The sequence below is a fragment of the Dipodomys merriami genome, unplaced genomic scaffold, assembly GCF_024711535.1.
Source record: "Dipodomys merriami isolate MVZ:Mamm:240054 unplaced genomic scaffold, mDipMer1.0.p SCAF_4, whole genome shotgun sequence".
Taxonomy (NCBI): Eukaryota; Metazoa; Chordata; class Mammalia; order Rodentia; family Heteromyidae; genus Dipodomys; species Dipodomys merriami.
This window is the reverse complement of record NW_027205603.1, coordinates 62,823,253-62,850,274: the sequence shown is the minus strand read 5'-3', so window position 1 is coordinate 62,850,274 and position 27,022 is coordinate 62,823,253. Positions and strand designations below refer to the sequence as shown.

Genomic DNA, 27,022 nt, shown 5'->3' with positions numbered 1-27,022 from the left:
TTTTATAATGAGCTGATAAAATGGCGATTTTCCACTATTGCATGTTAATGCTATCAATTTTAGTAATCATCCCTTTTTGTACACAAATTTGTTTAATTATTTAAGTGTTTTATTGCCACATGTCTTAAATTCTCTAGCAATTAGCAAAAATGAAATAGCAAATAGTAATACAAGCATATATTCCAAATGTAATACCATTGAAACAGACAAGATGGGATCTTACAGTTAAAGATTCAGTTGCTTTAATGAAGATTAAGAATTTAAACAAATCAAAATTTGACTTTCCATTGAATATTTTGATTTATCACATAATTTTACTAAGTAGGGCTCCTTACATCTTGAAGTCTGTGTCCCTATAAATTAGTCTTATTTGATTGGTCCTAGTTAGCTTGCCATCAAGTCAAATTCCAGACAAGAAGTTTGGGGAACATGGAGCATATGCATGCACACGTTCATGAATTAAAGGACATACTCTATTTAGGAGACGCAAACCACAAGTTGCATGTGCATTTCTGCTTAGCTTCTGTTGAACAAATCTTAGTTATATGTTATCCTCAGATACAAGAGTAGCTGAGCAATATCCTCAGCTAAAACTCAGATTCTGGTGGATTTTTTTGTGTTTTTGGTTTTGCTGTTTTGCTGGCCTTGAAATCTCAATCCTCCTGCCTCTGTCTCCTGAGCAAAAGGATTACAGCCTCTACAACTGGTAGATATGCCACCATATTTCTATTCCTTGGGGGAATGTAGGAATTTTGGATATTGCCTGTCAATTGTTGACTCTCTGATCCCAAATGAATGCTCATTGTATCAAGATGATTTACTGAACTTCCAACTGTGAACAAAAAAAAAAAAGCAAAATTATACATTACTAGCATAGTGATAAGAATTTGTTGTAGGGCTGGGAAGGTGGCTCAGTGGTAGAGCGCTTGCCTTGTATGCATGAGGCCCTGGGTTTGATTCCTCAGCACCACATAAGCAAAAAGAAAAAAGCCGAAATGGCGTGGTGGCTCAAGTGGTAGAGCACTAGCCTTGAGCTGAAGAGCTGAGGGACAGCGCCCAAGCCCAGAGTTCAGGCCCCACGAACGGACCCCAAAAAAACAAAACAAGAATTTGTTGTAAAGAAAGAAATCTAAGCTGGGCACCAATGGCTCACGTCTGTAATCCTAGCAACTCAGGAGGCTGAGATCTGAGGATCACAGTTCAAAGCCATTTGGGGCACGAAAGGCTGTGAGACTTATCTCTAATAAACTAATACTCAGAAAAAGCTGAAAGTGGCACTGTGGTTCAAGTGGTAGTACACTAGGCTTGAGCAGAAGAAGCTCAGGGACAGAACCCAGGCCCAGAGTTCAAGCCATAGGACCAGAAGAAAAAAAAAATGAAGTTTCTAAATCTAAGCCAAGTGTCTGTAGCTCACACATATAATTCTAGCTAACCAGGAGGTGGAGGCTGGGATGTGAGCATTATACTTTGAAGCCAGCCCAGACAGGAATGTCCTTAAGACTCTTATTTCCAACTAGACATAAAAAAGAAAAGTTGGAAGTAGAGCTGTGCTCAAGTGGTAGAATGCCAGCCTTGAATGGAGAAGTTGAAGGACAGTTCCTAGGCCCTGAGTTTAAGTTTTAGTACTGGCTTAAAAACAAAACAACCCAGCATAGTAGGTTTCAGTACTTTTTGAAAAGTACTTTTTGAAAGTACTGAAAGTACTCCATATTTCCCATTCTCTTTGGGACTAGGTGTTTTGGTGCCTAAATTATCATCGCAGCACTTGGATGCTGAAAATTCAAGGCCATTAATGAGTTCTAGGCCAGCCTGCACTACATAGCAAGAGCATATCTCAAAAACCCCAAAACAACAACAAAAAATAAAAAATAAAAAGGAAAGAGCTTCTCTATTGAGTCTTAGAAAGTAAGTTGTTTCCTGGCATCAATGAAGGAATTGATACAAAGATGCTGTTGGATATTCAAATTTGAAGATGCTCAAGTTCCTTATATAAAATGGTATTGTATTTGCATATCCTTCATGTACCTTAAATCATCTCTTGATTACTTATAATATTTCCTATAGTGTAAATGCTATGTAAATAGTTGCAATTTTGTATTGTGTAGGGAATTATGATGATAAAATGTTTGCACATATTCAGTATAGATACAGTCTCCCCCCTATCAATAGTTGGTTGAATTCATGAATGTAAAATCTTCAGACACAGACTCCTAATTCTGCTTGTACACAGGGAAAATTCAGGCTTCAACCACATTCATCTACCAGAGCTTCTCCCATCTAGTGTTCAGTTGTGGTGCCTTCAGCTCTGCCTGGGAAGGGGAAGAAGAATACAGCCTGTGAGCAAGTCATGTGCCAGGATGTAGAGAGTGCTGTGTTGTAGCCTGGGACCACCAGAGAAAAGGATTGTCAAACAGCCAGGGATTCCAGGTTAGTAGGGGGAAGTCTCATGATATTACTTGATATGGATTCATTTGGGAGCATCAGCAGGTAGGGGGAGAGTGACTGAGGGGGACATCTCCTGTAATAATAGAGCCACTGTGATTTAAGATGTTAAGTCCTTTGGTTGGATTTTGTTGAGTTTTCCAGGTCTCACCAAGCCTTTTTGTATTTCATTAAGTGGTCCATGCTAGTCTTTAGGTACCTTTGATAAATTTTTGTTTCAGTGCTATGAATTTTCTACCACTAGAAACATTCTTTTAGTCAAGCATAAAGATAATAAAGAAAACCACATTTTCTGAAAGTTTGTCTCCTATTTCCTGGGGAGATGGGTAAGGGAGTAAGTAGGATGTTGTAACTCTATTTCTCTTTATTTTATAACCATTTAAAATTGACCTGTTTATCTGATTGAACTGGTTGCCACATTGGGAGTGAGATTTGAATAATGGCATCTGTGTTTCAGGGTGCAGTAGTATGATAGATTATGTCAGCAACAGTACAGTCTAAACAACTAGGGAGGCTGGGAATGTGGCTTAGTGGTAGAGTGCTTGCCTTGCATGCATGAAGCTCTGGGTTCGATTCCTCAGTACGCCATAAACAGAAAAGGCCAGAAGTAGTGTTGTGGCTCTAATGATAGAGTTACTAGCCTTGAGCAAAAGAAGCTCTGGAGCCGGGCACCAGTGACTCATACCTGTAATCCTCGCTACTCAGGAGGCTAAAGCAGTAGAGCACTTGCCTTGAGCTGAAGAGCTGAGGGATAGGGCCCAAGCCCAGAGTTCAAGCCCCATGACCGACCAAAAAAAAAAAAAAAAAGAAGCTCTGGGACATACAGTGACCAGGCTCTGAGTTCAAGCCCCAGGCCTGGCAAAACAAAACAAAATAAAACAAAAAGAAAAAAACAAAAACAAAAACTAAGGGCCATCTGGAAAGTATTGAGCTAAGGAGATCAGGGTTGAGTTCTTGCATTGCTTAAAGAACAGTGCCTTAAGGCTGTGTACCAGAAAAGTAGGACCGGCATGCGGATTTTTTTTTTACTTTAATTTTTTTTTTTTTTTTGTCGTTGGTTGTAGGGTTTGCTGGGCCTAGTCACTGCCCCTCAGCTCTTCAACTCAAGGCTAGTGTTCTACCATTTGAGTGTAGTGCCACTTCTGGTTTTCTGGTGGTTTATTGGAGATAAGAGTCTCATGGATTTTCCTGCCTGGGCTGGCTTTGAACTGTGATCCTTAGATCTCAGCTTCCTGAGTAGCTAGGATTATATGCGAGAGCCACCAGCACCCAGCCAGCATGGAATTTTATAAAATGAAACTTATTCTCCAAGGCTGCTGCCTCTTTGAGTCCTTCTAATCTAAGAGTGCCTAGGTTGGAAACAGGATTCATTATTACAGTGGTCTATGTCACTGTTATCTGATATATTAAATGTTTTTTCCTCTAAGATTTCATGATTTTCTTGATAGCTTTATTTTATAAATTATGAGTATGGGTTAAAACTTCTATTTTGTGAGGATAACCTAAGACAAGCTTTGATGGGCTTAGTGTATCTTTTTTGGACACCTGTGTTTTAGGAATAGTTTAGATATTTAATGATATGTCTCTTCAGTGTAATGTCTTTTCTTAAAGGCCCAATGACAATTATTTTCTTTTTTATTTTATGTTTATATATGAATATTTTTGTAGGCCTCTGTAAGAATAAAAATAGTTCCTTTAATAACAGAAGAAAAAAAAATAACAGAAGAAAAGAAGGGCCAAAAACAAAGAGACAAACAGCACATGGTCTCCCTAATAAGTGGATGTTTAATACAAAACGTAAGATGACATGACAAAGCTAATAAGACTTGAGAAACAAAGGACCTCCACTCATCTGGTCAAATCATTACTAAATAACCCCATGCTGCTGATCACATATATGGCATATATGTGCACACTGGAGGGAAACTAGGAGGAGGACACAGAACTAGAGTGAATCAGGGAAAAACATACAACAGTGGGACCCATCAGCTGCACTGGACATTGATCAAAACGAACTAAGCAACTCAATGGCAGCGATGGGAGGGAGGGAACGAATGGGAAAGAGGGAACAACTGACACTATGCAAAAGGAAAGGAATGTACATATCACCCGATGTGGAAGAAATAACTGTATTGTCAAAGCTCATAGAACTCATAAACTTTATAGAACATGATAGACAATTTGCCCCATGAAAGTTAGAATGTGTTTGTGACTTTAACTAAGCATCACTATCCCACAATACTGTGAAATTTGTGAAATTATGTAATCAATCACAAGAATTTGTGAAAAGAAAAGAAGGATCCTCCATCCAACTGTCAATCCAGGAGAGGTGTATAGGTACCTCTGCTAATTCAGCAAAAAGAAAAGAAAAGAGAAGAAAAGAAAGGCCTTAAAAAGTTATTTGACCCATTATCTAGCTTTAAAAAAATGAGCAGAATTAGTAGCAGAAAAAGACAGCTATTTATGAGCAACATCCAAAAAATACCAATAGAGAACTGAATTTTCTTCACAAAGTTAAGATGTGATGGTGGCTGGGGTGTAGCTCAGTTGTAGAGTGCATGCTGTCAGGTGCCATGCCCTACCTAGGTCCAGTCCCTAGCACTGAAAAAACCAAACCAAATCAAAACAAAACCCATGACCAATGAAAGCATTCGATCATGGAATAGCTCCTTTTTTCACTCACCCTGTAGGACTAGTATTGAGAACTCTGATTATTGATATTTGGGAAATAGTCTGATAGAGGGGTAGGTGGAAAAATAAAATGCCTCACATGTAATAGACCCTCTTTCCCTCTGTAGTTACAGGCAAAGGCAGAGGGACCTCCATGGCTCCACTTCCTCTAGGCTCCTTTGCTAAGTTGAGAGAATGAGAGGTAGACACACTGTGTGTTTAACTGGACTTAAGGTAAATGAACAACTCTGAATATCACCTTTATAATTACAGTTTTTTAAAAAAGGTAAATGAGAGGTTCTTTGGATTTGGTATTACCTCCTCTCTCATACTCACCTGGTTAGTAAGCATTAGTTATATTTTAAAAAAATAGAATAAAACTAAATAACAAGGACTAACATAATTACAGAACATAATGTGCTGGTTCATAATCTGGAAGAGAAAAATATAAACAAGAACTAAAAAGGAAAAGGAAAAGATGTGGGTATTTAAGAATGTTACCACTCAATGCCCGACAAGAAATGTGCTCATTACTTTACTGACATAACTGTAACCTCTCTGTATAGCATCTTTACAACAAAATAAAAGTTAAATTAAAAAAAAAAGAATGTTACCACCAGGCTGGGAATATGGCTTAGTGGTAGAGTGCTTGCCTAGTGTGCATGAAGCCCTGGGTTTTATTCCTCAGTACCACATAAAACAGAAAAAGCTGGAAATGGTGCCAAGACTCAAGTAGTAGGGTGCTAGCCTTGAGCAAAAGAAGCTCAGGGACAGTAGCCAGGCCCTGAGTTCAAGCTCCAGAACTGGCAAAAAAAAAAAAAAAAAGAATGTTATCAACACATCTTTCTTAGCAGAGAATCAATATATACTATGTAAAATTAAAGCACATAATAGAAAGGAAAAAATAAAGCTCTTACCTATGATTTTCTTTATCTTTTTCTTTTTTTTCTTTTGTCAGTCATAGGGCCTGAACTCTGGGCCTGAGCTCTTGAGCTCAAGGCTAGTGCTCTACCACTTGAGCCACAGTGTCACTTCTGACTTTTTCTGCTTATGTGGTGCTGAGGAATTGAACCCAGGGCCTCATGCATGCAAGGCAAGCACTCTACCACTGAGCTACCTCCCCAGCCCTTATCTATGATTTTCATAATCAATTTCCAGTAGTTTCCACTAGTAAGGTGATGTTGGGACTATGAGAGACCAGAGGCCAGCCCACATCTGTGTGCCAGATTGGTCTGTGGCCAGTGCTTTAAAATATTTTCAGATCTAATTGCCTTTAGGTGGGAGTGCACTTTCCAGTTACTCCAGCTTTTAAAAATTATTTAGGTGCTGGGAATGTGGCTTAGTGGTAGAGTGCTTGCCTAGCATGCATGAAGCATGCTAGGTTCGATTCCTCAGTACCACATAACAGAAAAAGCTGGATGTGGCACTCTGGGATGATGCCCAGACCCTCAATTCCCAGGACTGGCAAAAAAATTTGTTTATTGATTTGTCTGTCCTGCTCATCAACAAACTTTCTAGGCATTAGTAGGTCCTATGATGAATAATGACTTATTATAGCTCAGTAATCCTTTGTGTAAGATGAAATGCTAATTGACAAACAAATATATTCTTCTCATTTGTTTGGTTAAATGTATTTTTCTCCAGGATAACAAATGTTGTCTTTCCATACTCAGCAATAACAGAAATCTGTTATTTCCACCTTTCCCTAGCTTAGCTCTGACCCAGCCTTTAACTCCTGCGCAAGCATGAGTGATACAGAGAAAGACTTTTATGAAAGAGTCCTGTCATCATGGAAGAGTACCTTAGAGAAACTTCACCTTATGCAGTGTCTTATGCTATTTAAAGCCTTAGGGGTTTAGCTGCTGTCACCTCCTAGCTATTTCTTTGGCTCAAATCTAACTCTTGGTTCTTTAAATAGAGTGCAGATTGGGACAGAAGTGAAGCCAAAAGAAACAGCTGATTGGCTCTGAAGTCCTCTTTGGGAAGTTCTGACCCTAGCTGGAGAAGCTGAGCAGGTCATTCTAAGAGCAAGTGGACTTATTTTCCTTTGTATCTTGAGTAGGGCTTTAGGAGGGTCAGCTGATAGACACTGGAATACTGATATTGCAACAAGAGACCTGAGGTTAAGTAGTTTACAAAGAATTATAGATTCTGGGAATGTGATCCTCCTGTTCTCAGCCTCTCAGGTAGCTGGGATTATAGGCAAAAGCTACCAGTGCCTTGCTGAGTGTTGGATTCTTGTATCTGCTTCTGCATTCACTCTGTGGTAGTGTCCCAGGTTATATACCCTCGGGAAAACTCTACTATATATTGGTGAGACAATGAAAAAGAAAAAGGCTATAATTTCTTAGCATTCTAAATGGCTTACTCTCATGGATCTTTCTGAAAGGATCTCAGATATTCCCACAAACCCAGTATCACATTGAGAACCACTGAGTTAGATGATTAGGTGAGACCTGGATGCTCCCTGTCAGAATAATACTCCACAAGCTACAGATGCTGCTGCTGAATTCTTTCCTACAGTGGGTTTGTCTGCTGGAATAATGGGGTAAAACATGCCCTGCATCTATGTCTGCCAGACAGCTTGCAGGATTCAACATTACTGAAAATTATTGAGACTTGGGGATGGAAAGGTGGCTCAGTGGTAGAGTGCTTGCCTCCCATTCATGAGGCCCTAGGTTCAATTCCTCAGCACCACATAAACAGAAAAAGCCTGAAGTGGCGCTGTGGCTCAAGTGGTAGAGCGCTAGTCTTGAGCTGAAGAGCTGAGGGAGAGAATCCAGACCCAAAGTTCAAGCCCCACAACTGACAAAAGTAAATAAATGAAAGTTATTGATCAGTCTGATTTAGGACTATGAAAATCTGTTTACTGTGTGGTTAAAATTCATTGAATTCTACAAACTCTCATTTAGATTCTAATACTACCCTTTCTAATTGGAGTGCATTGTTTTTTTTTTTTGTTTTGTTTTCTTTTTGCTAGTCCTGGGGCTTGAATTCTGGGCCTGGGCACTGTCCCTGAGCAACTTTTTTTTTTTTTTTTTTTTTTTTAACTCAAGGCTAGTAGTCTACCACTTCTGGATTTTTCCAGTGATTAATTGGAGATGAGTCTCATGGACTTTTCTGCCTGGGCTAGCTTCAAACTGGGATCTTCAGATCTCAGCCTCCTGATTAGCTAGAATTACCGGCATGAGCTACCAGCACCCAGCTAGTGCATGACTTTATACCTTTTTTTTTTTTTAGGTCTCTACTACAATCCTGTACTCAGTCTATTTTTAGTATTACTGGAAATCCATGTGACTAAACCTTGATTTTCTTTTTTCCAAGAAATTAATTCAAGCAAAGGAATAGCAGGTTTGAGGGAAATCATAGTAGCTCTGGAGCCCTAATGCTTTGGGTGGGGTTTTGTTCAGGCCAGGGTTAGGTATTGGTGATTCTTTGATTGGAACTGTGATAGACAGGTGATTGACAGGTGTAGCTTGCAGATGTGCATGTGTGCATGACTGCCGTGCAAAGACTCCTATGGAGTTCAGGATTAGGTCCTTGGCACCATAGAACCAAAAGGTCTGTGTAGTATTGTTGTTACTTTCTTCCTGGATGTGCATAAGCTCTGTTTACTGGATACTGGCACTTTCCACCAGCCTGTCAGATCCCAGGAATTTTATTATCATCTTAGTAGTCTCTTTTAGGTAGGACATACTTGAGCCATTAGAGGAACCATTTGCTAACTCAGACCTTTCATTAAAGGTTAGAAAAGTGTATATTTGTGGGCTGGGAAGGTGGCTCAGTGGTAGAGCGCTTGCCTTGCATGCCTGAGGCCCTGGGTTCGATTCCTCAGCACCACATAAGCAAAAAGAAAAAAGCTGGAAGTGGCGCTGTGGCTTAAGTGGTAGAGTGCTAGCCTTGAGCTGAAGAGCTGAGGGACAGTGCCCAGGCCCAGAGTTCAGGCCCCAGGACCGGACCCCCCCCAAAAAAAGAAAGAAAAGTCTATATTTGTGGGCATATCCACATCCGTTGCTCTAGTAATCACAGACCTATGCTTACTGCCCGCCTTAATAGAACTTTGAAGTCATATTCCCTTCTATCCAATGTCAGACATTCAGACATTGCTATTCGTATTCAGCAGTCTGTGTGATGTACCAATTGTTACTGAAGTTGTAGAATCAAATCCTTCAATAGTCAGGCAATTGGACTAGATCAGTGATCACAGAATTCTTTTCTCATTCTAAGATTCTGTGCCTCTCAACTCTAAAGGTGACCAGGCTTCTCTGAGGACCAGTGGATGGGCAGACTCTGTTGCTTGCTTTCCCTATATTTGGTCTCTCTTTCTCTTTTTCTCAGAAAACTCATTTTGTTTAAATCAGTCCAGTTGAAAAATATATTCTAGCCAGGCACTGTTGGCTCACACCTGTAATTCTAGTGACTCATGAGGCTGACATCTGAGGATCACAGTTTGAAGCCAGCGCAGGCAGGAGAGTGTAGGAGACTCTTATCTCCAATGAAGCATAGAAAAAGCCCAAAGTAAAAGAAAAAGAAAAAGAAAAAGCCCAAAGTAGTGCGCGCGCGCGCACACACACACACACACACACACACACACACACACACACACACGATGTCATTCTTTGGATCCCTTGCAATCAGGGGCAACCTTGTGACTTAGCTCTGGTTCTTAAAGTGTAAGCAAAAATCCACAGTGTATGTAATCAGGGAAAACAGTTTTATTTGTCTTATTTAAAAAGGGGAATAGTTGGAAGATATGGATCTTTTTCTTCTTTATCAGAAGCATAGATGTAATACTTGAAAATGGGGCAGCTCTTTTACAATTAAGAAAAAAGATGTAGGGGGGAGGGGGGAGGCTGGGAAGGGATGTGAAGGGTAAACAAAGGAGGAGGCTGCAATGCTTGGTAAGAAATGTATGCATTATCCTGCCCATGTAATTGTAACTCCTCTGTACAGTATGTTCACAAATAAAATTAAATTAAAAAAAAAAGAAAAAAGATGTACATTGAAAACTGATGTATATTGAAAACTGAAGTAACAGAATCTCTTTCTGGACTTCTTGTTCCATGAGGAAAAAAATCTTTCCCTAAGACACTGTAATTGAGGTTGTGTAGGCTAAGACAAACCCACGTAGGACAATTAAAAAAATGCTTCCTTTTCATCTGATCTTTTATATATGTATTTTAAATATTTTTTATTTAAAAAATTTATTCTTACAATGTGAGAAAAATATTTTGCTTCATATGGGTTGGTTCATTTAACTAAAAAAAAAATTTTTTTTTGTTGGTCATGGGGCTTGAACTCTGGGCTTGGGTGCTGTCTCTGCACTCTTCAGCTCAAGGCAGGCACACTACCACTTGAGCCACAGCGCCAGTTCTGGTTTTCTAGTGGTTTATTGGGGATAAGAGTCTCACGTGGACTTTCCTTCCCAGGCTGGCTTTGAACCACGACCCTCAGATCTCAGCCTCCTGAGTAGCTAGGATTACAGGCATGAGCCACCGGCACCCGGCTAACTAAAAATTTTAATCTGTTTCATGATTCAGTTACATGTTAAAATACATGTGGTGAAAAGAGGTGCCAGGATCTGAGTGTAGATTTGGGTCTACAGTAATAGCTAATAGTCACATAATTTTTTTTTTTTTTGGGGTCCGGTCATGGGGCCTGAACACTGGGCCTGGGCATTGTCCCTCAGCTCTTCAGCTCAAAGCTAGCACTCTACCACTTGAGCCATAGCGCCACTTCCGGCTTTTTTCTTTTTGCTTATGTGGTGCTTGGGAATTGAACCCAGGGCCTCATGCATGCAAGGCAAGCACTCTACCACTGAGCCACCTTCCCAGCCCAATATGTCACATAATTTTGTGACTACTTCAAATCCTATGAAAGTATTACTTCAGTGGTTCTAAATTTTACAAAAACATCAATTTTTCTATGTCTATGATATATTTTGTTATTTTCATTACATTTTTCTTTTATTTTTTAATTATAGGAGAAATTTCATCTGTAAAAACATCTTGTAATCTGCAAGACATACAGGCATAATATCTTCCCCCAACTAATATGCTTTTCTCTCTTTTTTTTTTTTTTTTGGGTCCGGTCATGGGGCCTGAACTCTGGGCCTGGGCACTGTCCCTCAGCTCTTCAGCTCAGGCCAGCGCTCTACCTCTTGAGCCACAGCGCCACTTCCGGCTTTTTTTCTTTTTTTGCTTATGTGGTGCTGAGGAATCGAACCCAGGGCCTCAGGCATGCAAGGCAAGCACTGTAACACTGAGCCACTTTCCCAGCCCCTAATATGTTTTTCTCTAAAGGAGCTTTGTTAATGTTTTGGCATGCTAATTTTCTAAAACGTTATATGGGTTTTTTTGAACAATAATCTATGATTTATGAGAAAAATTAAACATTTATTATATTATCAAGCCTTAGCATAATTTTTTAAATGATCAAAGAAAATCAAAATCGTATTGATGTTAAATTAATTGCATCTATGCCATGTTTACTTTTCTGTAAGTAGATATAATTTTTGTTTTGTTTTGTTTTTTTGGGTCTGGTTGTGGGGCCTGAACTCTGGGCCTGGGCACTGTCCCTCAGCTCTTCAGCTCAAGGATAGCGTTCTACCACTTGAGCCACAGTGCCACTTCCGGCTTTTTTCTTTTTGCTTATGTTGTACTGAGGAATCCAACCCAGGGCCTCAGGCATGCAAGATAAGCGCTCTACCACTGAGCCACCTTCCCAGCCCCTATAATTTTTTTTAACTGTATTTTTTTTTGTCTTTTCTTTTTTGGTACTGGGGATCGAACCCAGGACGTTGCACTTGCTAGGCAAGCGCTTTGCCACTGAGCTACATCCCAGCCCCCTATAATTTTTTTTAGATGTAGTCAATTCCCTAATGTTTATGTCATTCTTCAAAAGCATCAGCTTTCTCAAGGCAACTAATATTTCATTTTGTCCCAAACAACCTCCTAATTTCAGCATTGTAACATAAAATGGTAGACCTGCATGTCTGGTGGATCATGAGACAAAACAGCCAGGGACAGTGACCCCTTTCTCTAGAGAGACAATATTACCTCTGTATAACAATTGCGAACATCTGGATTGGTGGTGCCTACTGCTCCCCTATCCCAAACCCTGTTAAATTGACCAATATTTGCTCTGAGAAGGTCAAAACGCTGCAACAGTACAATGAAATGTGTCCGGAAGAACTCGTAAATACTGTGGCACCAGGAATTTGGGTGATTGGTTCTTCTGAATAAGAAAGATTTTGCGGGGCTGGGAAGGTGGCTCAGTGGTAGAACGCTTGCCTGAGGCCCTGGGTTCGATTCCTCAGCACCACATAAGCAAAAAGAAAAAAAGGCCGGAAGTGGTGCTGTGGCTCAAGTGGTAGAGCGTTAGACTTGAGCTGAAGAGCTGAGGGACAGCGCCCAGGCCCAGAGTTCAGGCCCCACGACCAGACTGTCCTACCCTCCCCCCCCCCCAAATAGATTTGCTCCTTAAAAAATTCCTGTATCCCAAGTTCCCTGATTTCCACATCAACCACCCTGTGGCGCCTATCTGCAAACCATTTCCCATTTCATCTCAATTGCTTTTCCACAAGAGGAAAAAATACCCTCAGTCCACTCTGGCCATAAAGAAAAGTCTCCAGATGTTTCTTTAATAGCTGATTTCCTTTTTCTTTTTCTTTTTTTTTCTTTTTTTGGTCAGTCGTGGGGCTTGAACTCTAGGTTTGTGCACTGTCCTTGTACTCTTCAGCTCAAGGCAAGCACTCTACCGCTTGAGCCACAATGCCACTTCTGGTTTTCTACTGGTTTATTGGAGATAAGAGTCTCACAGACTTTCCTGCCCTGGCTGGCTTTGAAACATGATCCTCAGATCTCAGCCTCCTGAGTAGCTAGGATAACAAGCATGAGCCACCAGCTCCCGGCTTTTCTTTTTCTTTTTCTTTCTTCCCTCCCTCCCTCCCTCCCTCCCTCCCTCTCTCCCTCCCTCCCTTCCTTCCTTCCTTCCTTCCTTCCTTCCTTCCTTCCTTCCTTCCCTCCTTCCTTCCTTCCTTCCTTCTTCCTACCCTCCCTCCTTCCCTTCCTTCCTTCCTTTTTTTTTTTTTGCCAGTCCTGGGGTTTGAATTCTGGGCTTGGATGCTGTCCCAGAGATTCTTTTTCTCATGGCTAGTCTTCTGCCACTTGAGCCACAGTGCCACTTCCAGCTTTTTCTGAGAGTTTTGGAGATAAGAGTATTATGGAGGGCTGGGAATGTGGCTTAGTGGTGGAGTGCTTGCCTAGCATGTATGAAGCCCTGGATTCAATTCCTCAGTACCACATAAATAGAAAAAGCTGGAAGTGGTTCAGTGGCTAAAGTGGTGCTAGCCTTGAACATAAAGAAGTTCAGGGACAGTTCCCTGAGTTCAAGCTCCAGAAGGGAGGGGGAGGAGAGAGGAAAGAAGGAAGGGGAGAGGAGAGGGGAGGAAAGGAGGGGGGGAGGGAGGGAGGAAAGAGAAAGAGAGAGAGAGACCAGAATTCTGTAGAAAGACTTTTTGCCCAGGCTGGCTTTGAACTGCAATCCTCAGATCTCAGTAGCTGCTAAGAATACAGGTATGGTGCCTGGCCGATTTCCTTTTTCTTGATGAAACTAGTGTTACCCATCACTCACTTGCCTTGCCATTCTTCTAAGGTTAGCACTTGGGTCTGATGTACCTCAGAATCAGTGAACTCTTTAATATCAGGTAATGCTTTTGTATCACCTGTTGTTTGTGAGCCCTTTTGTTTCCTGGGCACTTGGGGAAGTTGTCTTGCGACAGTCAGTGGCTGCACACTGTTTCTTCACCTGATCCTAATAGTTCATTGCTGCCAGTGGGTTCCTATATTGCATTAGCCTGTCACCTCACTACTAGGTATTCTTGACAAGGTCAAAGTGCAAAGAGTAGATTTGGAATCAGCTATAGACTCTGGACTCTATGCTCATTTATGTGACTTTGAGTGTGTGTGTGTGTGTGTGTGTGTGTGTGTGTGTGTGTGTATGTGTGTGTGTGTGCTGGTCCTGGGCCTCTCAGGGCCTAGGTGTTTTCTCTGAGCATGCAGCATGCAGCTACACTCATGGCCTTGTCTTGTAACACTTGTGGCAATCATACCTCAGAAACTAAATGTATGCATCTGCTTAGAATATGAGCTTCCTGGGACAGAGAACATTCCTATCTCTCTATAGCCATTTTATCAGAACATTGCTCAGTGTTTGGATAATGGCTGATGCTCTATAAATACTTTCTGAATGAATAGGTGCTAACTGAGTAAATCTATATCCTGATCGTCATCTTCTTGCTGCCAAGATCCACTTTCAGATCTCTTACATTTACATTTACTTAATATTTAATAGTAACTTTTGGAGTTTCTTTTTTCACCCTTTTAAATCAATTTGTAGTTCTTCTGATACCCATTTTTCCCTGATAACAAGGTTTCTAATTAAATGGTAGCAAAACAATGTACCTACTTCATTGACTCATTGTGCAGTTTAGTAAAGTAATTTTCCAACTTTTGTCTATGATATAGTGTAAATATATTTGACATGGTGACTCATTCGTATATGCTATGTATGTATATATAATATCTATTTCTTAATGGAAATTTCTTTTTTAATAATTATCAATATTGCCTTTTAATTTTAACTCATTAAAGTTTCTTACAAAGGGTGAACCAATGCAACAGATAATATGTTGGAAATGAATTGTACAACTTGGGGGGATTTGGGGGGAAAGGAAAGTGGGGAGAAAAATGAGGGAGTGGTAACAGGTTCAACAAGTAATGTTCTCACTACCTATGTATGTAACTGTAACCCCTCTGTACATTACCTTAACAATAAAATTAAAAAACTATTTGATTATTGAAATGCAGTCTGATATTTTTTATCCTGGGATGGTGAGTCCTAATTTATCTCTTAAAAAAATCTTCATTGAAGCTGGACACTGCTGGCTAACACCTGTTATCCTAACTACTCAGGAGGTTGAGATCTGAGGATCATGGTTCAAAAACCAGCTGGGGCAGGAAAGTTCATGAGACTTTTTTTTTTTTTTGTCAGTCTTGAACTCAGGGGCTTGAACTCAGGGCTTGAACACTTTGGGCTTCTTCTGAGGAATCGAACCCAGGGTTTCATGCATGCTAGGCAAGCACTCTACCACTAGGCCACATTCCCATCCCACCATGAGACTCTTATCACCAATTAACTACCAAAAATCCAGAATTGGAGATTTGGCTCAAAGTGGTAGAGTGTTAGCCTTGAACAAAAAGAGCTCAAGGACAGTGCCCAGGTCCTGAGTTCAAGCCCCATGACCCACTCCCCCCATCCCCCCCACAAAAAAAATCCTTACTGTGTCTCAATAAATAAATTGAGGATCTCAATGTGCTTTTGAGAAGTCTTTGTGTTTTGAACACAACTCTTACCCAAAGACAAGATATCCTGCCAGGGCATCGGTGGCTCATGCCTGTAATCCTAGCTACTGAGGAGGCTGAGATTTGAGGATCATGGTTCAAAGCCAGCCCAGGCAGGAAAGTCTGTGAGACTCTTTTTTTTTTTTTTTTTTTTTTTTTTTTTGGGTCTGGTCATGGGGCCTAACTCTGGGCCTGGGTGCTGTCCCTCAGCTCTTCAGCTCAAGGCTAGCGCTCTACCACTTGAGCCACAGCGCCACTTCCGGCTTTTTTCTTTTTGCTTATGTGGTGCTGAGGAATTGAACCCAGGGCCTCAGGCATGCAAGGCAAGCGCTCTACTACTGAGCCACCTTCCCAGCCCCGTCCGTGAGACTCTTATCTCCAATAAACCACTAAAAAAAACAGAAGTGTGCTGTGGCTCAAGTGGTAGAGTGCTCACCTTGAGCTCAAGAGCTGAGGGACAGCGCCATGACTGACCAAAAAAAAAAAAAAAAAGATATCCTATTTCAGCAATGACTAAAGTTCAGGCAACTCACTAAATGTTTCTGTCTTCCATATCTCTGCTGGTAAATTGGATAGATGTCAGAATGAATGAGATTCCTGTTTGGTTAAAGAAGATCAGCCATTTTGTGATAAATGAATCTCTAATTCTCAGTGACTTTGCAAAATGAAGTTCATCTTTTGCTCTCATGAAGTGTGACCAAATTTTGATCAATGTGTTTGACTTGCTGGTGTGCTTGTCTGTCTTGGAACTTGGCAGTCTAGGCTGCTTCCAGCTTGTGAACTTCATCTCAACACAGGGATCCATGACTGTGGCAGGAGAGGAAACAGCTAGAATTTCCTTTTAATTTCTTTATCCCTTAATACCATGTGAAAGGGTTTAGAGTCAGTACATATATGGTAAACCCATCTGGTTGTTTATCATTCAAATCCACCTTTGCCCACTTTCCCTGTGTGCCTAGTAAGATGTTAAAAAATAAATCACACTTTCTTTATGTCTTATGTCTAAGAAATCCTTGTAAATGTTTATTTTTGTTTCTTAGGAGGGAGTGGAGAAATTAGTCTAATCTCTTGTGGCATAAAATTCGATTTCCTCCTACAGCAGAATGTGTAGGGGAGATAATAGTTTTCAACCTCACAGCTATATATTCAAGTCAGAGGCTTAGTGTCTGGATTGTCAGATACAAGAAGAATGATAAAGATAGCTTTCCTGCGCTACATTCAGGAGAAAAAGATAACATTTGCCTTAATTAGACTAGGGATGAAATCTAGGCCAATGTTTTAAAAGTTGGTAATAAGTCATTCTTAGCCTGATTCATTGTGTCTGCAGTCTCCTTTGATATCTCTGGCAGGCCCTTTAATTCCTTCCAAGTCATGAATGATTTGCAGTTGGTGCCATCCTCCCTAGCTTTATCTGGTGGTTTCACAGGTACCATAGAAATGAACAAACACTCCAGAGCTGGTGTTAGCTGTACGGATGTGCAGTGGACACATCCTTTCCTTCCAAATGATCTTCTAACAGGCCTGCTGGGCCCATTGCCAGAATCTTCTGATTACTACTGGAAACTGACCAAACGTCCTGCATAAGGGAATCTAAGAAGCAGATTGTTCTCCATTGTTCACAATTTTCCTATTCAAATTCATATTCCCTTAAGGATCTTAAGTCTTTTTGCCTGTCTACAAGTATTATGTCCCCTTTCTCATTCCTTGAAAGGCTCAGTAATACTTTTCTTGGTCATATGTTGGTCTAAATTAGCTTTTCACTATGAATAGAAACAGTGATATATCTTCCTTGGCATGCCTTGGAGAGTCTGCTATTTTACTAATTATTTTTGTTATATGTTTTAGAGACTTTAAAGTTTTCAAACATTTAAAACCCAGAAGACAGATGTCCTTCTGTTCTCGTTTTTTTGCACATCTAGGCACATAACTGGGCACTATTAGGTAGTCTCCAGAAAGCCCATTAATAGGATTGTGGTTAAAAATAGTGGAGGTGAAATGGATCAAAGACCTTGAAGTCAAAGCAGACACTCTGAAAACATTACAGGATGGAATAGGAGAAACCCTAGGTCTCCTTGGCTCAGGCCGAAATTTTTTGAATAGAGACCCGGAAACACAACAAATCAAAGAAAGGTTGGACAAATGGGATTGCATAAAGTTGCAGAGCTTCTGCAGGGCAAATGACATAGCTAGCAAGATCAATAGAAAGCCCACGGATTGGGAGAAGATCTTTACTAGCCATACAACGGACAAGGGTCTCATATCTAAAATATACTTGGAACTCAAAAAATTAAACCCCCCAACAACAAATCCTCAAAGAAACAACTGCCCAATAAATAAGTGGGCGAAAGACTTAAAGAGAAACTTCTCTGAAGAAGAAAGAAGGATGGCCAATAGACACATGAAGAAATGTTCAACATCCCTAGCCATAAAAGAAATGCAAATCAAAACAACATTGAGATATCACCTCACCCCAGTTAGAATGGCAAAAACCAAGAACTCTAACAACAACAGATGCTGGAGGGGATGTGGACAGAAAGGAACCTCACTTCATTGTTGGTGGGAATGTAAACTTGTTGAACCACTTTGGAAAGCAGTATGGAGGTTCCTCAAAAGACTTCACATAGATCTCCCCTATGACCCAGCAATCCCACTTTTGGGCATTTACCCAAATGTTTACAAACAAGACCACACTAAAGCTACCAGCACAACAATGTTTATTGCAGCATTATTTACCATAGCTAAGATATGGAACCAACCCAGATGTCCCTCAGTAGATGAATGGATCAAGAAAATGTGGTATATATACACAATGGAATTCTATGCCTCTATCAGAAAGAATGACATCTCCCCATTTGTTAGGAAATGGAAAAACTTGGAAAAAATTATATTAAGTGAAGTAAGCCAGGCCCAAAGAAACATAGGTCCCATGGTTTCCCTTTTTTTTTTTTTTTTTGTCGATCGTGGGGCTTGAACTCTGGGCCTGGGCGCTGTCCCTCAGCTCTTCAGCTCAAGGCGAGCGCTCTACCACTTGAGCTACAGCGCCACTTCCGGTTTTCTGGTGGTTTATTGGAGATAGGAGTCTCACGGTCTCTCCTGTCCGGGCTGGCTTTGAACCGCGATCCTCAGATCTCAGCCTCCTGAGTAGCTAGGATTACAGGCGTGAGCCACCAGCGCCCGGCCCATGGTTTCCCTTATTTGCAATATCTAGTATATGTATGAGTCAAGCGGAAAAGGTCAGATAATGTGATGTCAGGAAAGTGAACCCTTAGATATGTATTTTAATGTTTTTTTCTTTCATGCATGTGTTTCTAACGCATTTATAAGATTATCTCTTTGTTGCTTTGTATGTCCCTCCCCCACAGTGTAACCCCTGCTTTCACTATATTTGATGTCAGTATAACTTGTGGAGGAGATGGGGAATAACCAGTTGTTTAAGGATACAGGTTGACCTGTTGCAACAATGAGAAGTACAAGTTGTCATGTCCAAAACAAGCTTTACAACGTCAGTGGGGGGGGGGAAGGGGGGGGAAGGAGAAGGATTGGGATGGGGGGGAGGGGGGAGGCTGGGAAGGGTTGTGAAGGGTAAACCAAAGGAGGAGGGTGCAATGCTTGGTAAGAAATGTATGCATTATCCTGCCCATGTAATTGTAACCCCTCTGTACAGTATGTTCACAAATAAAATAAAATAAAATTAAAAAAAATAGTGGAGGTGAATCTTTGCTCTGGCTGCCTAACCTTCAATACAAATTAATTAACCTCTTTAATAATATCTACAGTACAAAGTTATTTCCAGGTTGAAAAATACTAGAGTCTACGAGTTCTGTTTAGTGGTAGAATGCTCAGCATTTGTGAGACCTGTGAGTTCAATCTCAGCAGTCTCTTGATTCTTTCCTTAAGCTATTTTACCAGTTTTGGGTAGTGCTGGCAGTGGCTCATCTGCTGCTTCACTAAATAGTTACTAAGTCTGCATGCATAGAATGAACACACATTCTTTGAATGTCAGGATTCTACTGTTGAAAGTCACTGGTACTGTGTGTATATGAGACATTTTTGATCTTTAAAATGCATATCTAATTGCGGGCTTGAACTCAGGTTCTGGGCACTGTCTCTGTGTCTCTTTGTGCTCAGGGCTAGTGCTCTACCACTTGAACCACAGAACCACTTCTGGTCTTTTCTGGGTAATTTGTTAGAGATAAGAGTCTCACAGGCTTTTCTGCATGGGCTGACTTCAAACCATGATCCTCAGAAATCAGCTTCCTAAGTAGCCAGGATTACAGGTGTGAGCCACCATTGCCTGGCTTACCCATATAATTTAAATCTTGTGTCCAAACCATTGAAATTTGTGGTTGTGGCTTATATAGAGAAAATACTAAAAAGTAAGATCCTTATGATGAATAAGAATATTATCCTTTAAGCAATCTCAAAAGAAAAAAATCTAGTTAAGTGTGATCACTCATAAAGAAAACAACAACAAAAAAATAGGAACAATTTTCACTCAGACTGGTAGTGTTGAAAATCCTCCTCGAGCTAAGCTAGCCTAGTTGCTGTCCTAACCAGGAATTACTTGCTTATCTTCATTTCAGTGGCACAGACACAATTTCCATATGTGGAATGTTTTCTGTTTCCACAGAGTTCCTTAGCAGTTGGTTTAAAAGTTAAGAAAGTTTATCTATCCAGCTCCAGCCTGCTAGGATCCTTTTTGTGTCCCATATGACTCAAAGTTAATGTTTAAATTTTGGCAAATAATAATACAGGATGCCCTGTTAAACTTGAATTTTGGATTAATTACAAATACTTTTGAATCATGGAACATTTATCTTAAAAATTGTTGTTTATGAACTTCAAATATAATGGGTTTTATCTGGTAACTTACATTTAAAAGTCTTAAAAAAACAACAACAAAAAACCGGGGCTGGGAAGGTGGCTCAGTGGTAGAGCGCTTGCCTTGCATGCATGAGGCCCTGGGTTCGATTCCTCAACACCACATAAGCAGAAAAAAAAGAGCCAGAAGTGGGGCTGACATTCAAGTGGTAGAGTGCTAGCCTTCACCTGAAGAGCTGAGGGACAGTGCCCAGGCCTAGAGTTCAGGCCCCACGACAGACAAACAAAACAAAATAAACAAACAAAAAACCAATTAAGTTGTTGGGCTCTGGTGCCTCACATCCATAATCTGAGCTCTTCAGGAATTTGAGATATAATCATGATTTGAACTCAATATCAACAGACAATAATTCCCAAACTTTGCTACACTTGTTTATTATGTTGCTTTTAACATTTTCTGTAGCAATTTAAGGTGTGTATTTGGCTAACTGGATTATAAACTCTGAAAGGTATGTCCTTCTATAGTCTCCCTCTTTTCCTTCGTGTGCTATTGGTTCAAAGCCAGTATTTAATGAATGAATAAATCCTCAACATGAGCTTTATGCATATTTTCTATTAAAGTGAAAATAACCACCATCCTTGAGAGATTTGAACATGAAATAATATAAAACCAATTTTAAAATTTCTTTTTACGTTTGCCTAAATTTCTAAGGCTGATAAATTATTTTCATTTATATTTTATCCTTATGAAATTTTACCTTATCTTACCTACAATGTACATTGATCCTAAATATAGTAGCTCCTTCTTGTCTCAGTTGAAAAATGACAATTGCAGTAATCATTGCTTCTGATTCCTTGCATCACTAAGTCAATGCAATAAATTTGTTTGGTGCTCAGAGGTGTACCTAGTACCTGCTTTGGTAAATTCCTAGTGTTAGCAAAGCTTTAGCCTTTAAAACCAGAATTGAGGAGCAGCTTTAGTTTTGATTCCTCTCCATGGAGAATTCCTTGGCTTCTACTTCCAAAGGTTCACATGTAGAGGCTGAACTCCAAGGCTGTTTATTTTGTTCATTGTAGGTAGAAAAAAAAAAGCAATTGAGATAAAATCTAGTTATGTTAGCGCTTAAGTGGGAGTGGACTTAAAGCTAATACCAAGAGTTTGAATAATGAAAGTAGTTTAATTTACCGATAGTTCTCTCAACTTTCTGGTGTGCGCCTGGATTTTGAAACTGGAATCTGGCTTTCTGAAGGCACTGGCATGGCTAAAGGGAAGGGCTGAGAGGTGTTCCATCCCCTTGACATCTGTACACTAAGCAAACAGGCAATGAAAAAGGAAGAGGGGTTGACAGGGTGGAGCGGACCAAAGAGCTGTTCCTTTATCTCAGGGGACCAAAAAAAAAAAAAAAAAAAAAAAAGAACTGGTGGTGAGGACGCAGAGGACTGGAGCAACTTAACCAGGGGAATTACTGTTTCTCAAACTGGTAGTGGTCTGGGTTTTTGTGGTCAGAAAAAGGAAGTAGGAGTCAAACAGGAAGATCCTATCTTACACTATTTTTAGAGGGTTAGGAGGGAGTACCCCGAGGGACTAGGGTAGAATCTAGCAGGGCTGCGCTCCTGGAGTAGGATTGGGCTGGGGAGGAAAATCCTGTACTAAGAGTTCTCTAACGATGAGACTTACCAGACACTATGTTGAAAACCAACTTTACAACGTGGTTGGGGCGGGGGGTGGGGAGTGGGGGTGGAGGGGGCGCAAGGGAGGAGTCAGGGAAGTGTGGAGGGAAGGAATAGTAGGGGAAAAACAAAAGGGGATAACAATGCTCTATAGGAAATGTACTCATTACTTTACTCATGTAACTGTAACCCCTCTGTGCAGTATCTTCACAATAAACAAAATTAAAATTAATAACTACTGAGGTGGGTGCTGGTGGCTCATGCCTGTAATCCTAGTTACTCAGGAGGCGGAGATCTGAGGATCACTGTTCGAAGCCAGCCTGGACAGGAAACTGTGAGACTCTTATCTCCAATACATTACTTGGAAAAAGCTGGAAGTGGTACTCTGGCTCAAGTGGCAGAGTGCTAGCCTTGAGTACAAAGAGGCTCAGGGACAGTGCCTAGGCCCTGAATTAAAGCCCCAGGACTGGCAAAACAGCAGCAGCAGCAACAACAAACAAAAAACAAATAAAAAACTCTACTGGGATTAGAAATGGGATTGTGTGTGTGTGTGTGTGTGTGTGTGTGTGTGTGTGTGTGTGTGTGTGTGTGTGTGTGTGCTGGTCTCAGGGTCTGGAGATACAAGAGTCTCATGGACTTTCTGGGCTTTGACCCAAGATCCTCAGATCTCTGCCTCTTGAGTAGTTAGGATTATAGGCATGAGCTACTGATGCCCAGTGGAATCAACTGTTTTATAAAAGGAAAACTACTACAGAGATATACTTTATATATATAACTAGTCGTGGGGCTTGACATCAGGGCCTGGACACTAGCTCTGAGCTCTTTTGCTCAAAGTTAGTGCTCTGGCACTTCTGGTTTTCTGGTGGTTATTTGTAGATAAGAGTTTCATGGACTTTCCTGCCCCATCTGGCTTTGAACCATTATCCTCAGATCTCAGCCTCCTGAGTAGTTAGGATTACAGGTGTGAGCCACCAGTGCCCAGGTACTTTAGACTTTTAAGATAATTATATATTTTTTATTATTACATACATAGTTCTGAATAAAACTTTTTCTTAGAAACATGATACTTAAATCATAGTTATAGTTCTTGGTAAACAATATATAGGACTACTTTAAGGATTTCCTTCCAAATATTAAGAACGTGATTAAAATACTATCTCTGAGATCTCATATCTGGATATTATAAATTTGATTTATGTCTTTCTAGAAAATGCATGTGTCCACATATGGAATGTTTTTGATTGTTCGTTTGTTTCTTGGTTATGGGGCTTGAACTGAAGGCCTAGGCACTGTCCTTGAGCCTCTTTATGCTCAAAGCTAGCATTCTACCACTTGATACACAGTGCCACTTTGTTTTTTTTTGCTTATGTGGTGCTGAGGAATCAAACCCAGTGCCTCATGCATGCAAGGCAAGCACTCTACCACTGAGCCACCTTCCCAACCCCCACATATGGAATGTTTTTGAAATATCTGATATATGCCAACTATAATCCTGGCACCATCAGAGACAGAGGATTCTGAGTTTGAGGCCAGCGTGGGCTACATAGGGAGACTTCGTAGCTAAATAAATAATGGAAAAGGTTTGGGGTATGTATCAAGTGGTAGAGCCTGTGTCTAGCAAATAGGAGGATGTGAGTTAAAACCCTGGAGCCACCAAAAAAATGGAATCATACATGATAAGGGTATATAACAGCTGCGCAGAGCTTTTATATACAACAGTATTGTTGGGGTTTTACCTGTAATACTTCATGTAATGTTCACAACTATCTGGTGAGGTAGTAATAGTATTTCAGTTTTATAAATAAAGTTCAGGAAAGATAAGAAACTTGCTGAAGGTCACAGAGCTAGTACTTGGAGTTTGAATCTAGACCATTTGACAGTAAGTCTTGCCCTTCTAATATAGTATTTCAATTTGATAGACACAAATTACCTTTCTATTTTAGTGTTTTGTAATCAGTTTTCTTTTCACTTAAAAAAGCATAGAATGCATATCTTTCCTTGACACAGATCTTCACCATTAATTAGGCATTATAATACACCTTCAGTCCTCCACTACTGGCCACTTAGTGTTTTTTTCTATTTTCTATTTTGGTTGTTAATTTTATTTGCCAGCTTGTTTAGAACATGTGGTGCTGGAATACTTTTCAGATTTCTCTTCATTTGTTTTATTTTTGATAATTATTTTCTAAAAGCAGTATTTTTATGTTAAGATCTTTTGGGGTAACATTGTGAAATCATTTTGAAAAAGAGTTTCAATAAACATGCTCCATCTTAGGCTCCAGTCTTGTGAGCTAGGAAACTGACCCACATGGCTGGCTCCCTATTGCCCCCTAGTGGAACCTCCACTAATTGTAGTCATGACTTTTCAAAGTGTGTATGTGTGTGTGTGTGTGTGTGTTTGTGTGTGTGTGTGTGTGTGTGTGTGTGTGTGTGTGTGTGTGTGTGTGTGTGTGTGTGTTTGCATTCACTCAGGGCCTACTTGCTGTCCCTGAGTTTCTTTTGCTCAAGGCTAGCACTCTAGCACTTGAGGCACAGCTCCACTTCAGGCTTGTTTTTTAGTTAATTGGAGATAAACTGCTTTGAACTGGGATCCTCAGATCTCAGCCTCCTTAGTAGCTAGGATTACAGGTGTGAGCCACCTGCACCTGGGTTAGTCACAACTTTTTGAGATCATTCAAGACTGATCATTTGAGATTTTTTTTTTAATTTTTTTATTGTAAAGATACTATACAGAGGGTTTCATTTGAGATTTTGAGGTCCAGAGGAGCACAGAACAAATTGTTCTGAGGAAGAAAAACACTTTTTAAGTGGTGAGGATTCAACCCAGAGTCTTTCTCAGCTAAATCCCCCAACTTTGCTATTAGAAATAATACAGTAATGATCAAATCGATTCATGTTTCATATTATTTCTTTAGGATTTAGACTTTAGAAAAGAGCTGTATTTATATTAGCAAAACCACTTGTATTACATAGTAACATTAAAATAATTTTCAAAACAAAATAAGTTTTATACGTATACACAGTTTATTGTATGTGTGTGTGTGCATGAGTACATATGCTGGTATTAGGGCTTGAACTCAAGGCCTTGTGCTCATGCTTAGCTTTTTCACTCAAGGCTGGTGCTCTAGCAGTTGTGCCACATCCAGCTTTTTGTTGGTTAGTTGGAGGTAAGTGTCTCAAAGATTTGTCTGCTTAGACAAATCTTTGTAGTTTTGTACTGAAAATTTCAGATCGCATACTCCTGAGTACTTAGGATTATAGGTGTGAGCCATCAGTGCCAGGGTAGCCTATTTTTTTTCTTTAAACTTGATTTTTTTTTTCTTTTTCCTTTTTGGTTACCTTTTCTTCACCCTATGACCTATAACTTTTCCAGGCCCCTATGACCTGTAACTTTGCCTTATTTATTTATTTATTTATTTATTTATTTATTTATTTATTTATTTATTTATGTCGTGGAGCTTGAACTCTGGGCCTGGGTGCTGTCCCTCAGCTCTTCAGCTCAAGGCTAGTGCTCTACCACTTGAGCCACAGCACCACTTCCCGTTTTCTGAGTAGTTTATTAGAGATAAGAGGTTCATGGACTTAGCCACTGGCACCTGGCTGCCTTAATTTTTTATTTTTTATTTTTTTCGGTTGTGGAACTTGAACTCTGGGCCTGGGCACTGTGCTTCAGTTCAAGGCTAGGGCTCTACCACTTGAGCCACAGCACCACTTCTAGTTTTCTGGTGGTTAATTGGAGATAAGAGTCTCACAGACTTTCCTGCCTAGGCTGGATTTGAACCATGATCCTCAGATCTCAGCCTCCTGAGTAGCTAGGATTACAAGCATGAATCACCAGCATCCAGCAACTTTGCCTTATTAACTATTGCTAACACTATATATCAGTACTTGGCAAAACCAGTTGACTCACGTAGAAACTTCTAAAAAGGCTTCCTGATAACACATGACTAATCAAATGTTTACAAGAGCTAACTATGTATATATCTTCCCCTCAATTTTTGCCAGAGAACATCTACCCTATATAACTCTACCGCTGACTACATCCAAGCCCTCACTGGCTTTCTGTTATATATTACTGAGTACATGTCTTTATGTTTCAGACTATTTCCTTATGGAGTACAGTCTTAGAAATGCCCCCTTAAGGGAAAATGGTATCAATACTTTAGTCTGCTTGTCATTTCAGGCCCTTTTTATCTCTCTGCCTCCATCTTCTTTTTTCCCTTACTCATTTCTGTAGTTTAATTAGAAAACCCATTGTCTCATTGTGAAAGGAGCAGGCAAGGAGGTAAGTTAGTGGGAAGAACCCAATGTGGTGGGCAGAAAACCCTGGTTCAACGTAGCATGTCCTGTAGTTGTCCCTCAACCAAACTCTTGGTTTCCTGATACACAAAATGAAGGGGTTGTTGTCTGGGGTCCTTTGCAATGGAAATAGTCTGCGAGTCCATGGCCCTAATGGCTGCACTGATAGGGTCAGGAGGAAGTGTTTTGGGAACAGAGGCTGTTAGCAAATTAAGATTAATTAGACTTTGCCAGAGAACCATGCAGACATCCAGGTACAGAGAACAAAGAAAGGTTTATTGCCGGGGAAAGGGGGCTGGCAAGACCCCTTCTCACATGGGAGGAATGAGAAGAAGCACCGGCTATTGTCTGGGGTGACCTATATACTTAGGAGGTTTAGGAGGGGCTAGAAGGGGCTAGTAGGCAGAGACCCTGGTATGGACGTGTGGACTAGGGGCTTCATCATGATAGTCTAGGATTTTTTGTCTGCCATCCAAGTAGTAGATAAGGGTCCTGCAGCTGCCCAAACCTGAAGGTCACTCTAAGGGGCTCTTGCTGCCTTATATGGTGGTAGTTGTCCCCAGAGAAGTGCCATCCCAAGGTAAAGGGGGTTGGAAGTTGATTATTTACTGCCTTTACTACATGGGCCTAGTGCTGCCTAGGAAGGGAGCCTGCTAAGCTGTCGGGTAGGGAAGGAGTGGACCAAACTTTGGGAAGGGATTCATTTCACTAACAGA

The 27,022-nt window shown here is 40.5% G+C and overlaps 1 long non-coding RNA gene and 1 pseudogene across 1 annotated transcript in view; one reads left to right on the top strand and one right to left on the bottom strand.

Annotated features, from left to right (window-relative positions):
- The first annotated feature begins 2,133 nt into the window (after positions 1-2,133).
- The window catches only part of LOC138806297 (uncharacterized), a 67,484-nt gene continuing 42,595 nt past the window's right edge, over positions 2,134-27,022 (top strand). Inside the window, exon 1 of the long non-coding RNA XR_011365771.1 lies at positions 2,134-2,427. This is a non-coding gene — a long non-coding RNA (uncharacterized lncRNA). The remainder of the gene's footprint in view (positions 2,428-27,022) is intronic.
- Positions 11,600-17,006, bottom strand: LOC138805525 (thiopurine S-methyltransferase-like; annotated as a pseudogene).